The 14,149-nt window shown below is 46.0% G+C and overlaps 1 long non-coding RNA gene across 3 annotated transcripts in view; it reads left to right on the top strand.

Moving 5' to 3' along the window:
• The window catches only part of LOC145360493 (uncharacterized), a 400,843-nt gene that overhangs the window by 43,837 nt on the left and 342,857 nt on the right, over positions 1 to 14,149 (top strand). The window contains exon 1 of one of the 3 annotated variants that reach the window (XR_013889725.1): positions 7,447 to 7,557. The exons of the other annotated variants lie outside the window; for them this stretch is intronic. This is a non-coding gene — a long non-coding RNA (uncharacterized LOC145360493). Of the gene's footprint in view, positions 1 to 7,446; positions 7,558 to 14,149 lie in introns of those variants that run through there. 3 annotated transcript variants of the gene reach the window in all.

Genomic DNA, 14,149 nt, shown 5'->3' with positions numbered 1-14,149 from the left:
GTTATATTCGGAATTGTGTTCTGAAGATTACCTGGGCACTGCAGATAAAGAACATTAGAATGATGCCAGGTTTTACTTCTAATTTCAGCAATGCACTGTTATATGGCAAGCATAAAAATAACTTAACCTTGGGGGAGAGGAAAAAAGTACCTGCGATATTCATCTGTTAGACTGGTCTGAATTTCACTCTTATTATCTTCTTAATTCAGTGCTTAGATATTTGAAGATGGGTCGGTGCAGGTTCTGCATGTTGTATCTCTGAATGTTAACTCATGACCCTATAGATTCCAGAGAGGTGAGAGGTTGTAGTCTTTCTAATCTATCCGCAGATGCAGACTAGTGTTGCTATTTCTCTATCATCACAGGACAGCACAGTGGATAGCACTGCTGCCTCACAGCTCCAGGGACCCGGGTTCAACTTGTGGTTTGAGCCGCTGTCTGTATGGAGTTTGCACGTTCTTCCCTGTGTCTGTGTGGGTTTCCTCCCACAATGCAAAGATGTGCGGGTTAGGTTGATTGACCATGCTAAATTGTCCCTTCGTGTCCTGGGATGTGTAGATTAGAGGGGTAAATATGTGGGGCTGTGGGGATAGGGCCTGGAGTGCAGTTATCAGTGCAGGCTTGATGGGCCAAATGGCCACCTTCTCCACTATAGCTTTTGTATGATTTCTGTGATTTACTTTGCAGTAGTAAGTGGAAAAGGAAAATACAAGTGCAATCAACTCGCTGGAGCTTTCTTGGTCTTGGGGGTATGTTGACTTTGCTGTAATGTAAATCTTTCATCATTCTTTAATCATTCTTTTATTCCAAAGTGCTACAATGTTTAATGGAGAATGATGGATTACCTATGAGTGATTGCAAAACATTAATCTAATTTAGCTGTTCTGTGAATTCCTGTACACAATAACAGATATCTTTAAAAGTAAAAGCAAAGCTTTAATCACTGGAAAGGGTTAAGGTGATCAAAACTGGCAGAGAAGCTGGGACAGTCGCTTGCGCACAAGAGATTGGAGAAGGGGCAGCACGGTGGCACAGTGGTTAGCACTGCTGCCTCGCAGCGCTGGGGATCGGGATTCAATTCCGGCCTTAGAATTGTCTGTGTAGACTTTGCACATTCTCCTCGTGTCTGCATGGGTTTTCTGCGGGTGCTCCTCAACATGGTCCAAAGATGTGTGAGTTAGGTTGATAGGCCATGCTAAATTGACTCTTGGTGCCAGGGGATCGACAAAGTAAATATGTGGGGTTACAGGAATAGGGCCTGGGTGGGATTGTGGTTGGTGCAGACTTGATGGGCTGAATGGCCTGCTTCTGCACTGTGGGGATTCTATGTTTCTAAGTCCCTAGCCCTTTGGAATACAGCTTGGCTGTAACAGCTCAACAGTTTGCTTTCACATGGTGTAACTGGCTGCCACTGTTGTGAAGTGCTGTGCTGTTTGGATTTGTGAGTCAGGACCGTAAGGGGTCACAAAATTGTTACTTCCAGCCGGACCAGGAAACCTGTGGCCACGCTGACTCTGATAAATCTGTTCAAAACTTGTCTCTGATTGCATTAAATTGTAGAAGCAATCAACTGAATTACAGTCTCGTACTTTAATCATGCCTTCAATTATCCTGTGAATTTTCCAATTCAAAAGCATATTGATTGGTGTCAATCCACCTTTTGACACCAATACTAACAGCATCAAGCTCCTTTACTCTGATCTTGATGAAAAGATCTTCAGTGCAGAAGGAGGCCATTTGGCCCATCCGCATCAATCACCCCCAGTATTCACCCTGCTAATCCCTTGACACTAGGGTCAATTTAGCCTGGCCAGTGCACCTAACCCGCACAACTTTGGACTGTGGGAGGAAACTGGAGCACCCGGAGGAAACCCACGCAGACGCAGAATCTTTTGGAGAAATTTTCTTTCCTGGTCCTGATGGTGTGCCCTGATATACATACACGCGCACACACACGCCAAGTCTTATATTGTCCCAACGTGGAGCTGGAATTGCCATCCACTCACTGTCGCTGGGTCAAAATCCTGGAACTCCCTCCCTAACAGCATTGTGGGTGTGCCTGAACTGCAGCTGTTCAAGAAGACAGCTCACCACCATCTCCTCAAGGGGCAATTAGAGTTTGGCAGTAAATATTGGCCTAGCTGCCAGTGACACCCATGTCCCATGAATAAAATTGAACACATTTGCTGCAATTTTTAAATGGGACTTTTTAATGCATTTGAGTCTAATTGTTCTATCACTTTCTCACGGCAGCACAGTGGTTAGTTAGTGACTCACTTGAGGAAGGAGCAGCGCTCCGAAAGTTCCTGATTCCAAATAAACCTGTTGGGCTTTAACCTGGTGTTGTGAGACTTCTTCCCATAGACAACTGTCACCAGTGCTCCATCTCCAGCTCCTTATCCCCACTGCGTGTTTGTTGCCAACTATCCTGACCAACTTGATCCTAAATTGGCAATCCCCATTAGAAATCTCCCACACTTGCTGGGCACCCCATACATATTGCAATTGTCCTAAATGTAATTTATACCTGTCAGTGAATGCGTTCACTTCTGATCAACATTGTGATTCTCATGTTTTGCTGGCAGGGTTTAAACGAGGACAGAGAGCTGGGAGATGATGAGTGGGAAAACTTACATCAGTGCGGTGTTCTTTAGAAACTCCCTTGCAATTATCTGTAGCTCTGTTTATTAAGTTAACCCGTGCTTCCTTAAGCAGCCTGTGTTAGCTGTTCCACTTGCAGCAAGAGTAATTGGACAGCCTGTTCCAACACATTTGCCAATGTCTGTTTTGAGTGGCGACATGAGATCAAAGTACTGTCAGGGCAAGCCAACCTGACTCTATTTCCCCAACCCCCCCCCCACACTTCTTTTCTTATCTTGGTAGAGAGCTGCAGGGTTCAGACCAGAGTTCAAAGCTTCCTACTCCCAATGCTGCTGATGAGTGTTCTGTCATAGAATGCCAGCAGTGCAGAAGAAGCCATTCGGTCCATCGAATCTGCACTGCCTCTCTGACAGAGTATCTTACCCAAGCCCTCTCCCTATTCCTGTAACGCCGCGCATTTCTCATGGCTAATCCATCTAACCCGCATCTTTGGAGTGTGGGAGGAAACTGGAGACGACGCACGCAGACTCGGGGCAGAATGTGCAAAGTCTGCACAGCCACCCAAGGCCAGAATCGAACCTGGTACCCTGGCACTGATGTAGCAGTGCTAACCGCCCGCTGAAAAGAGGGGAAATGTTAATTCTGACATGAGTAAAATGTGTACATGCCAGCTGTGTTCTACCACTCTGTCCAAATCAGAGTCTAAACAAAGAACAGTAGGTCATAGAGGGTGTTCAGTTCTGTTCTCAGCCGACATCAGGACAGATGTCAGAGGTGGGTTCTTTTACTCAGAGAGCAGTAAGGGTGTGCAATGCCCTGCCTGCAATGGTAGTGGACTTGCCAACATTAAGGGCATTTAAATGGTCATTGGATAAACATATGGATGATATTGGAATAGTGTAGGTTAGATGGGCTTTAGATTGGTTTCACAGGTTGGCGCAACATCGGGGGGTCGAAGGGCCTGTGCTACACTGTAATGTCCTATGTTCTATCAGACACTCATAAAAGGATGTTGGCAATAGCCTCCATCAGAAAGCAGAGACCAATTGCAGACTGTTCCTCAACAGCAGTTAGTAGTGTCTGCCCTGCCCTATGCTGTATCAGTGCATATAGCAGTGCATAGAACCAGCTGGAAGGTCACCAAGATCAGAAATTTAACTCTCGGCCAGGTTTTCCACCAGCTCCTGTTTCAATGGACACAAACTGTCCAAGGTCGTTGCATGATTTGGGACCAGATTTACAACTTGGCTCACTTACTGAGGGGTTGAAGTATGTTCCTGTTGAATGGATCTCGCCCTGTGAGTGTAATACAGGGTGAGTGGTGAAGTCCCTTCACCAAAATCCCTTTATTTACAAGTCTGACAACTGCATACAGAGGTGCTTTCAATTAGCAGTCTACACGAGGAGTAGAGTAAGAAGTCTCACAACATCAGGTTGAAGTCCAACAGGTTTATTTGGCAGCACTGGCTTTCAGAGTCTCAAACTTCTTTCTTGGGTGAGTGAGAACCTGTGTTCACAAACAAGGCATATAAAGACACACCATCAATTTACAAGATAATGGTTGGATTATGAGTCTTTACAGGTAATCAAGTCTTAAAAGTACAGACAATGTGAGTGTAAAGAGATGTGTATTGACTCCAGCCAGGACAGTTAGTGAGATTTTGCAAGCCCAGGCAAGTTGTGGGGGGTTACAGATAGTGTGACATGAACCCAGGATCTTGGTTGAGGCCGTCCTTGTGTGCGGAACTTGGCTATCAGTTTCTGCTCAGCGATTCTGTGTTGTCATGTGCCGTGAAGTGCTGACTTTCTGTAGGAAGTCCGTAGTGTTGTGACAGAAGCTGGGGGTTCTTTGTATAATGGGTTTCTCAACGTAGCCAGAGAGGTTCTCGCACAGGGTCCCATTGCCTGATATGATGGGATGGCTGGGTGTGTTGGCCTTGTGCATCTCCGGGAGGCAGTAGAAACCTACATGCCCTGTTTGTGAACACAAGTCCTCACTCACCTGAGGAAGGAGCTTGAGACTCCGAAAGCTGCCAAATAAACCTGTTGGACTTTAACCTGGTGTTGTAAGATGTCTTACTGTGCCCACCCCAGTCCAACGCCGGCATCTCCACATGATTTATATCAGGACTCCCAGAGGAACTGACACAGTTAGTTAAGTACAAAGCAGGAGGCTCCCTGATTGGCCCATCAATCTGGCCCTTAATCAGGGAAATCTTTTGAGTATGTTGAAATTACTGTGAAAATCCCTTAGTCATCACATTCCAGCGCCTGTTCGGGTACACTGAGGGAGAATTTAGCAAGGCCGATGCAACCTAACCAGCACATCTTTGGGAGGAAACCGGTGCACCTGGAGGAAACCCATCCAGACACGGGGAGAATGTGCAAACTCCACACAGACAGTTACCCAAGCCGGGAATCGAACCCAGGTCCCTGGCGCTGAGAGGCAGCAGTGCTAACCACTGTGTCACTGTGCTGCCCGCACCCTTAATCAGGGAATTCCTATTCTGTCAGGCCCTATTCAGCGCCACTGTTTAAAAAAGGAGGTAGACAAAAGGTGGGTAACTATAGGCCGGTTAGCTTAACTTCTGTAGTAGGAAAAATGCTTGAATTCATCATCAAGGAAGAAAGAGCGAGACATCTGGATATAAATTGTCCCGTTGGTAAGACACAGCATGAGTTCATGAAGGGCAGGTCATGTTTGACTAATTTGGTGGAATTCTTTGAGAACATCACACGTGCAGTGGACAGTGGGGAACCTGTGGATGTGGTGTATCTAGATTTCCAGAAGGCATTTGACAAGGTGCTGCACCAAAGACTGTTGCACAAGATAAAGGCGCACAGTGTTACGGGTAATATATTAGCATGGATAGAGGATTGGTTAACTAACAGAAACCAAAGAGTGGGGATAGATGGGTGTTTTTCTGGTTGGCGATCAGTGACCGATGGTGTGCCTCATGGATCAGTGTTGGGGCTGCAATTGGTTATGATTTACATAGATGATTTGGAGTTGGGGACCAAGTGTAGTGTGTCAAAATTTGCAAATGACACTCAGATGAGTGGAAGAGCAAAGTTTGCAGAGGATGCTGAAAGTCTGCAAAGGGATCTCGATAATCTAACTGAGTGGGCAAGGGTCTGGCAGATGGAGTACAATGTTTGTAAATGTGAGGTAATCCATTTTGGTAGGAATAACAGCAAAATGGACTATTATTTAAATGGTAAAAATTGCAGCATGCTGCTGTGCAGAGGGACCTGGGTGTCCTTGTGCAGGAATCTCGAAGAGTTGGTTTGTAGGTGCAGCAGGGTAATGAAGAAGGCAAATGGAATTTTGTCCTTCATTGCTAGAGGGATGGAGTTTAAAAACAGTGAGATTATGTTGCAGCTGTATAAGGTGTTGGTGAGGCCACACCTGGAGTACCGTGTACAGTTTTGGTCTCCTTACTTGAGAAAGGATATACTGGCACTGGAGGGGGTGCAGAGGAGATTCACTAGGCTGATTCTGGAATTGAGCGGATTGGCTTATGAGGAGAGACTGAGTAGACTGGGGCTATACTCACTGGAATTCAGAAGAATGAGGGGAGATCTTATAGAAACATATAAGATTATGAAAGGAATAGATAAGATAGAAGCAGGGGAAGTTGTTTCCACTGGTGGGTGAAACAAGAACTAGGGGCATGGCCTCAAAATAAGAGGAAGCAGATTTAGGACTGAGTTGAGGAGAAACTTGTTCACACAAAGGGTTGTGAATCTGTGGAATTCCCTGCCCAGTGAAGCAGATAAGGCTACCTCATTGAATGTTTTTAAGGCAAGGATAGATAAATTTTTGAACAGTAAAGGAATTAAGGGTTATGGTGAGCGGGTGGGTAAGTGGAGCTGAGTCCACAAAAAGATCAGCCATGATCTTACTGAATGGCAGAGCAGGATCGAGGGGCCAGGTGGCCTACTCCTGCTAATTCTTATGTGCCACCCAAAGCATGGATAATTTAACTTAAAATCTTTCTCAAAGTAAATTTGCCGTTCTTTTAGTCGTGGCTCCTGTATTTTTGAGATCATTTGTTTCCAGATCTGGCCAGTTGCTTCAGCTTTTCAAAAAAAACACATATCTGCAAAATTGGCAACTTTTCCCGAACCCTGAATCTGTGGTTTCTCTGCTCCACAATGGCGAATTGTTAAATTCTGGGGCTGGACTTCCAGTGGAAGATTGATGTTTGCCTGTGTTAACTTTCCCGTTACTTTTAAGGAATTGCCTTTTGTGAAAATCAACTTACAGCAAAGGAGGAGGCCATTTAGCCCATCCTATTTGTACTAGCTCTTTGGGAGAGCTACTTGCACCTTGCGCACTTTGCCTTTAAATCTTCTTCCTTTTCATTCACATGTCTGATCCCCTTTGACAGCGACTGTTAGATCTACTTCCACAGTCCTTTAAAACTATAATAACCAGTTGTGCAAGCGAAGAAAACCTTGCCTTGTCTTGTGTAAGAAATCGACAGATTATGCAGCTACAGGGAAAGAGCAGGGCGCTGGGTTTAATCATCTAGTCCTACCACATTCCGAGTGGAATTGAGACTTCTCACGGCCGTTGTTGTGTGGGATTTGCTATTTTAGAATCATAGAATCCCTACGGTGCAGAAGGAGGCCATTTGGCCTATCGAGTCGAACACAATCCCATCCAGGCCCTATTCCCGTAATACCATTCATTTATCCCTGCTAATTTCCCTGGCACTAAGGGACAATTTAGTAGAGCCAATCCACCTAACCTGCACATCTTTGGAGTGTGGGAGGAAACACACGCAGACACATCAACGATATTCTTAATTAAACTTTGTTTTTCATTCTTGTCGGTCAGTTGACTCATGCGTGGAGTGAAAACTTTCATGCTCATCCTAGCCAAAATCACCGTAAAACATCAAACGAACTTCATAGAACACATTGAAGAATCCGACCTGACCTGTAACGGTGTGTAAATACTTCCAATTATTTATCTGATTATTTCCCCTACCTCGCTTCTCACCGCCCCCAGTATTTTTAGTTCACTTGCTTCATTTATGTGGTGTAGTTAATGGAAAGTAATCTCTCTCAATTATGCTGCTAATTTTGCATACCCACAGAGATTGGCTCATTTTAAGCCCAGTATGCTTATATATCCTGGAAAAAGGTTTATCGTGTGCTGTGAGGTGATGCAGCAGTGTACGTTCAGGGAACAGCATCAATCAAGTCTCATGGTAAATCTTATATTTATCTCTACTTATCCTCAATAACGTAGAAATAATTACCTCAGATGGGATTAATGTTGCCTCATATTGACTGCAATTTGGTTGACTAATGCTATCAGTAAACGTGCAGGAAAAGAATCAAGAACAGTTTGATGGATAGTTATGACTTGCATCATGGAGTATGATATTTCCAAGTCACTAGAATCACAGCCCCAGGGACCCCGGTTCGAATCCTGGCTTGGGTCACCATCTGTGTACTACCTTCACTCATTCCACAGACACCATCCCCTGAGCTTCCTACCATTTTTAATTCTCTGCCCACTCCGATCTCTCTGCCCCTGGTCTACTGCAGAATCCCAGTGAGGCTTAATACAAACTCAAGGAATAGAGCCCCATACAGGGGCGGCAGTGGGTTTGCACTGCTGCCTCACCGCACCAGGGAAACAGGTTCGATTCCCAGCTTGGGTCATTGTTTGTGCGGAGTCTACACGTTCTCCCCGTGTCTGCGTGGGTTTCCTCCTACGGTCCGAAAGACTGTAGGAGTGTTGGTTGGATGCATTGGCCGTGCTAAATTTTCCCTCCGTGTACCTGACCAGGAGTGTGGCGACTAGGGGATTTTCACAGTAGCTTCATTGCAGTGTTAATGTAAGCCTACTTGTGACACTAATAAATAAACTTTAAGCTGTAGAACCAGTTGAGGCAAAGATAGTGCTGTGAGAAGTATAGTTAGCAATGTCCTCTTTTTTTTATAAAGCAAAATGTAACTGCTGACTCACTCATATCTGTGCGTATTCAATAAGAATGACACAACAGTTGGAAGCAACTTGAACGTTGCATATCCCAATGAGCAAGGCGAACAGAATGTGTAACAGCAGCCAGGCACTATTGAACAAGGTTATTTTGCACCTCCCTAACAGGGAGCACAACAGCGAGGGAAATCAATATACCGCACTGTATGTGCTCTTGAGCAGTAGCCTTAAAAAGGTGCACCATCGGGGGCTCTCTAATCACAAGCTCTGGAATTCTACAGGCCCGCCACGGGCAACGGGCGGACAATGGGAATGTCTGTTGACCTCGGGTGGGGATTTTCTGGTCTGGCTCGAGCGAGGCTGAAAAATCCCACCCCAGGGTCTGTCTGTCTGTCTTGAGTGGAATGATGGTCCTCTCGCGAATCGAGCTGCGGGCTATTTGAAGCTTCTACACTTAAAAGTGCTGGGAAAATCTGATTGCATTTTAGAGTGGAAAATTCCAATAAGGCTGCTGTTTAAACAAGTCGAAATTAAGTAGCACGGCGTAAATGTTACGCTGAATTGTAGTAAAATACCACAACCTTTGGATTGGCAGCGTTAATGTTGCCAATGATTAATTAGATGGAATTATTGGCCCTTTCAATATTTAAAATAAGTCTGTGAGGAACAGTGAACTGAGATCTCCTCAGTTAAGTGTAAAATGTCTTGAGGTTTGTCTTTAGCGTCCTGGCTGATATTTCTCTCCGAGCCAACATAACTTTAAAGCAGAAAGATTTGGTTATTTATTAATGATGTTTGTGTTACCTTGCTGTGTACAAGTTGGCTACCATGTCCCTACAGAACAACAGTAACTGCACTTGTCATTAGGTTACATTTCAGCTTCTTTTGAAGCAATTTTTAAAAGCAGCATCTCGGCCTTTTGGTTAAGGTGCAAATGAGATCAAGCCTTGGAGGAGGACCTACACCTACTCCAATCAGCTTGGATGATGTAGGTCAAGCCCTAGACAGGTGGTGAGAGCACTGTCTTGTCAGCTTGGATTGGGAATGTCCCAATTTGTTGGGACTCTGAATTGGCTTTAATTTAACTTGATTGGACTGGAATAAAGTTTAAAAAAAGCAGTAACCACTTACTTAGAGAAGGCTTCACATGGTGCAGTATGGAGGCAGTGGTTAGAATTTGCTGTCTCACAGCACCAGGGACCTGGATCCGATTCCCGGCTTGGGTCACTGTCTGTGTGGAGTCTGCACGTTCTCCCCGTTTCTGCGTAGGTTTCCTCTGAGTGCTCCAGTCTCCTTCCACAGTCCAAAGATGTGCGGGTTAAGTGGATTGGCCATGCTGAATTGTCCCTTCGTGTCAGTGGGTCTAGTTAGGGAAAATGCACGGGGTTATGGGGATAGGAGCTGGGTGGGATTGTGCTTGGTGCAGGTTCGAAGGGGCGAATGGCCACCTTCTGCACTGTAGTATTCTATGGATTCCATGTCCAGTGATGAATGAGGTAGATGAAAGCAAGCACTTGTGCCTGTTTTAGGGAGCTTGTTTCTTTTCCTGCAACAAGTGCGACCTGAAGGTGGAGGCTGTAGCTTGAAGGGCACCACTGTACCTCAAGTGTGGCTGAACCAGGAGTCTCTCCTACTCCTGCCTCCTGCCATAGGGTTGATTGTGAAATGACTGCACTTTGCATGGCCATGGAGTGGGGCTCAAATCTTAGAGCTTCCTGCTCGAGGGTAGGGACGCCACCCACTGAGCCCCAAAATCTCCCAACACTTCAACGATAATTCATGGGCTGTGCTTCATTTTGAGATCCAATGAAAGGTGCTCAGAATTGCAAGTTCTTGAGTGGGACTTTTGATTTGGTTATTGTCACATATATTGGTATACAGTGAGACATATTGTTTCTTGGAGGCTATAACAGACAAAGCATACTGTCCATAGAGAAGGAAAAGAAAGAGTGCCATATGTAGTGTTACAGCCATAGCTAAAGCGCAGAGAAAGATCAACTTACTCCAAAGTAGGTCCAAGATGCTCTTGAGTTGGTTGATATGTGACCTCAGACTTCTGTATCTTTTTCCCAATGGAAGAAGGTGGAAGAGAATGTCCGGGGTGCGTGGAGTCCTTAATTCTGCTGGCTGCTTTGCTGAGGCAGCAGGAAGTATAGAGAGAGCCAGTGGATGGGAGGCTGGTTTGCGTGATAGACTGAAGTACATTCACGACCTTTTGTAGTTCTTTGCGGTCTTTGGCAGAGCAGGAGCCATACCAAGCTGTGATACAACCAGAAAGAATGCTTTCTATGGTGCATCTGTAAAAAGTTGGTGAGAGTCATAGTGGACATACCAAATTTCCTTTGTCTGCTGGGAAAGTAGTGGTGTTGGTGGGCTTTCTTAACTGTAGTGTTGGCCTGGGGGGACCAGGACAGGTTGTTGATGATGGTTTTCTTGTAAATTGAGCTGTGGTCTATTTGAAACTTCAGCACTGAAATGCTTGGAAAATCTGATTGCATTTTGCAGTGGAAAATTCTGATAAGGTTTTCTGTGTACATTTTAAGAATAGTAGATCTGAATAGTTTTATCTTGTATTGTACAGACACACGCTCTCATCGTTGAGTATTACACAGTAGGAGACCACGGGTCTGCTCTACCATTCAATAAGATCATCTCTGACCCAACTGTGGCCTTAACCCCACTTTCTTGCCTTTCCCTGATAACCTCTGACTCCTTATCAATCTATTCCTGCCATAAGAATACTCATTGACCCCCTTCTTTGCCACTTTGAGTTTTCCATGGACATGTGACTTTCTGAGGAAACAAAATTCTCCTTGCCTCTATTGTAAAAGGGTGACAACTTTGTCTTCCCTAATTTTAGTCCCTTCCACGAGGGAAACATCCTCTCAGCATCCGCCCTGTCAAGTCCCCTCAGGAACATTGCTATTTCAATAATCCTTCCTGCTAACTTTTTTTGGTCTACCACTCTGGGTCACTCTTCAATAATTCAGATTTCCTCCAGCGACATATGAGAGAGAGCGTTTGAGGGCTCAGGATGTGTACTCGATGGAGTTTAGTAGGATGAGGGGGGGGATCTCATTGAAACTTACGGGATACTGATAGGTCTGTTTCGAGTGGATGTGGGGAAAATGTTCCCATTAGCAGGGGAGACTAGGGACAGCCTCAGAACCGAGATGGGGAGGAGTTTCTTCTGCTGGGGAAGGGGAATCTATGGAATTCATTGCTACAGAAGGCTATGGAGGCCGGGTCATTGGATAGATTTAAGACAGAGATAGGTAGGGAGATGCCGGCATTGGATTGGGGTAGCCACAGTAAGAGGTCTCACAACACCAGGTTAAAGTCCAACAGGTTTATTTGGAATCACGAGCTTTGAGAAATCTCAATTAAAATGTCACACCCTCGCTCAGTTCATCGCGACCTGAATATTATCACCTGATGAAGGAGCAGTGCTCCGAAAGCTCGTGAGTCCAAATAAACTTGTTGGACTTTAACCTGGTGTTGTAAGAGATAGATTCTTGATTGGTAAGGGGATCAAAGATTGCTGGGAAAAGGCCAGGAGAATGGGGTTGAGAAACTTCAGCCATGGTTACATGGCAGAGCAGCCTCAATGGGCCGAATGGTCTAATTCTGCTCCTATATCTTGTGGTCAAACGAGGACAAAATGCCTCATGAGATCAGCCCTATCCCAGTCAAACTGGGGAGGAGTGTTGCTTTAAGCTACCGGGTTTTAAATTTCCTTCTCTACATTCCGGAACTTTGCCGGCAGTGTCCCCTGCCCTCTTCTCCACCACGTGCAAATTGTTTCCAGGCTCCTGCCTTTGCCGCTGCCCAGCCGGGTGTGAGAAAGGGTGGGGTTGGACTGTGTGGGTGAACGCCCCTCCCTTCCTGTGGGCACATTCCTGTTGGTTTTGGCCAGTGCTTGGGGAGATGGCGGTGTGGCGAGGGTCGGACTTGAGCCATAACCCCCACCACCTGGTACAAGATAATGTCAGCTCACGTCAGTGATTTTCCCCTCTCCGTCTCAGGCACTCATCATTTAGAATCATGACTGTTTTTCGATGAAAGCTTCCCTGCTGACAGGTATTCGTCGGAACATCGGAATTAGGAGCAGAAGCAGGCAATTTGGCCCTTTGTGCTTGCTCTGCCATTCAATCAAATCATGGCTGATCTCTTCCTGATCTCAAATCATGATGTGGAGATGCCGGCGTTGGGCATAGTAAAAGGTCCCAACACCAGGTTAAAGGCCAACAGGTTTATTTGGTGTCACGAGCTTTCGGAGCACTGCTCCTTCATCAGGTGGGTGAAGGAAAGCTCGTGATACCAAAAATCTGTTGGACTTTAACCTGGTGTTATGAGACTTCTTACTGGTCTCAAATCCACCTCCCTCCAATATCCCTTTATCCCATTTTCTAAAATCCGGAATATATCGATCTCCTCGAAACCATTTAATGACTCAGACTTCGCCGAGTGATGGGGCAGTGAGTCCCATGAATTCACCACTCTCTGCGAGAAGTAGTTCCTCCTCGCCTTAGTTCTAATTCAGTAAGTGCCTGTCTATAATAAGGTTGTGTTTGAAAGTTCAAGGCTGGCTGAATATGGACTGCGTACCCTCTGGCATGCTGCTAAATTCTTTTTAATTGAAAAAAAAGGTTGCCGCTAACGCAGTAAATCCTCACAATAGTCACATCTGTGTAACTGCTCTTGATATAATCCACATGGTTTGTGGGGCCTTCGAAACCACATTTTCAAATAAAAACCCTCGGCGTCATCGTAACCTGTTTGGATAGTTCCCAGAGAACATTCCAGAGGGCTGTGGGATCTCAGTCATTCCTCCTCCTCATTGCTCTTGAACCAGTGCCAGGGAGTGACTGACCTTTCCATACTCCTGTGCTGCTGTGTCCCCTGTTCCCCCCCCTCCCTTTGCCCCGTCACTCAGAGAAGCTGCCCACCTTCTGAAGTGAGGGATTCGGACAGAGGGAGTTTACTGTTCTGCTTCTTTTCTCTCGAGTTAAAGAGGACGCTCACCGAGTGATCCCACGCTCTGTCTCAACTGGTTGAGCTTTTGTTTATTTTTCTAACGCGTACAGAGCTGGCGTGTGGCTTTTCAGCTGAGGTGCGCGAATGGAAACTTGAAGACGGGCGTTGCTCACGCCCTGGGGAACTTGGCCACATGGACATGTACTGTCAGGATGGAGCTCGTCATTCTCTCAGCTGTCTCGTGGCTATGAGGGGGGTGGGGTGGAGGAGAGGAGGCGGAATGTAATCGCTTGGCTGTAAACACTCCGAACTGGCTGCTTACATATTTAAGGTTATGCTCGGAAAGCAAAGAGCTTGTGGTTGTGGAGTCCTCGGGACGTCGTAGAAGGAGCCATCGTAGAATAACACACACACACGCATGCAGGCACGCACACACACACAAGCACTCAGGCACGCATACACGCACGCGTGCGCACCCACAGGCACGCATGCGCGCACACACAAGCACTCAGGCACATGCACACAGGCACGCATACACACACGCACGCGTGCACAGCCACAGGCACACGTGCACACAGGCACGCACACACAAGCACTCAGGCACAGGCA

Source organism: Carcharhinus amblyrhynchos, chromosome 31 (genome assembly GCF_965287045.1).
Source record: "Carcharhinus amblyrhynchos chromosome 31, sCarAmb.v2.hapA, whole genome shotgun sequence".
Taxonomy (NCBI): Eukaryota; Metazoa; Chordata; class Chondrichthyes; order Carcharhiniformes; family Carcharhinidae; genus Carcharhinus; species Carcharhinus amblyrhynchos.
Note: the sequence above shows the minus strand (reverse complement) of the source record. Positions and strands in the feature narration are given on the sequence as shown.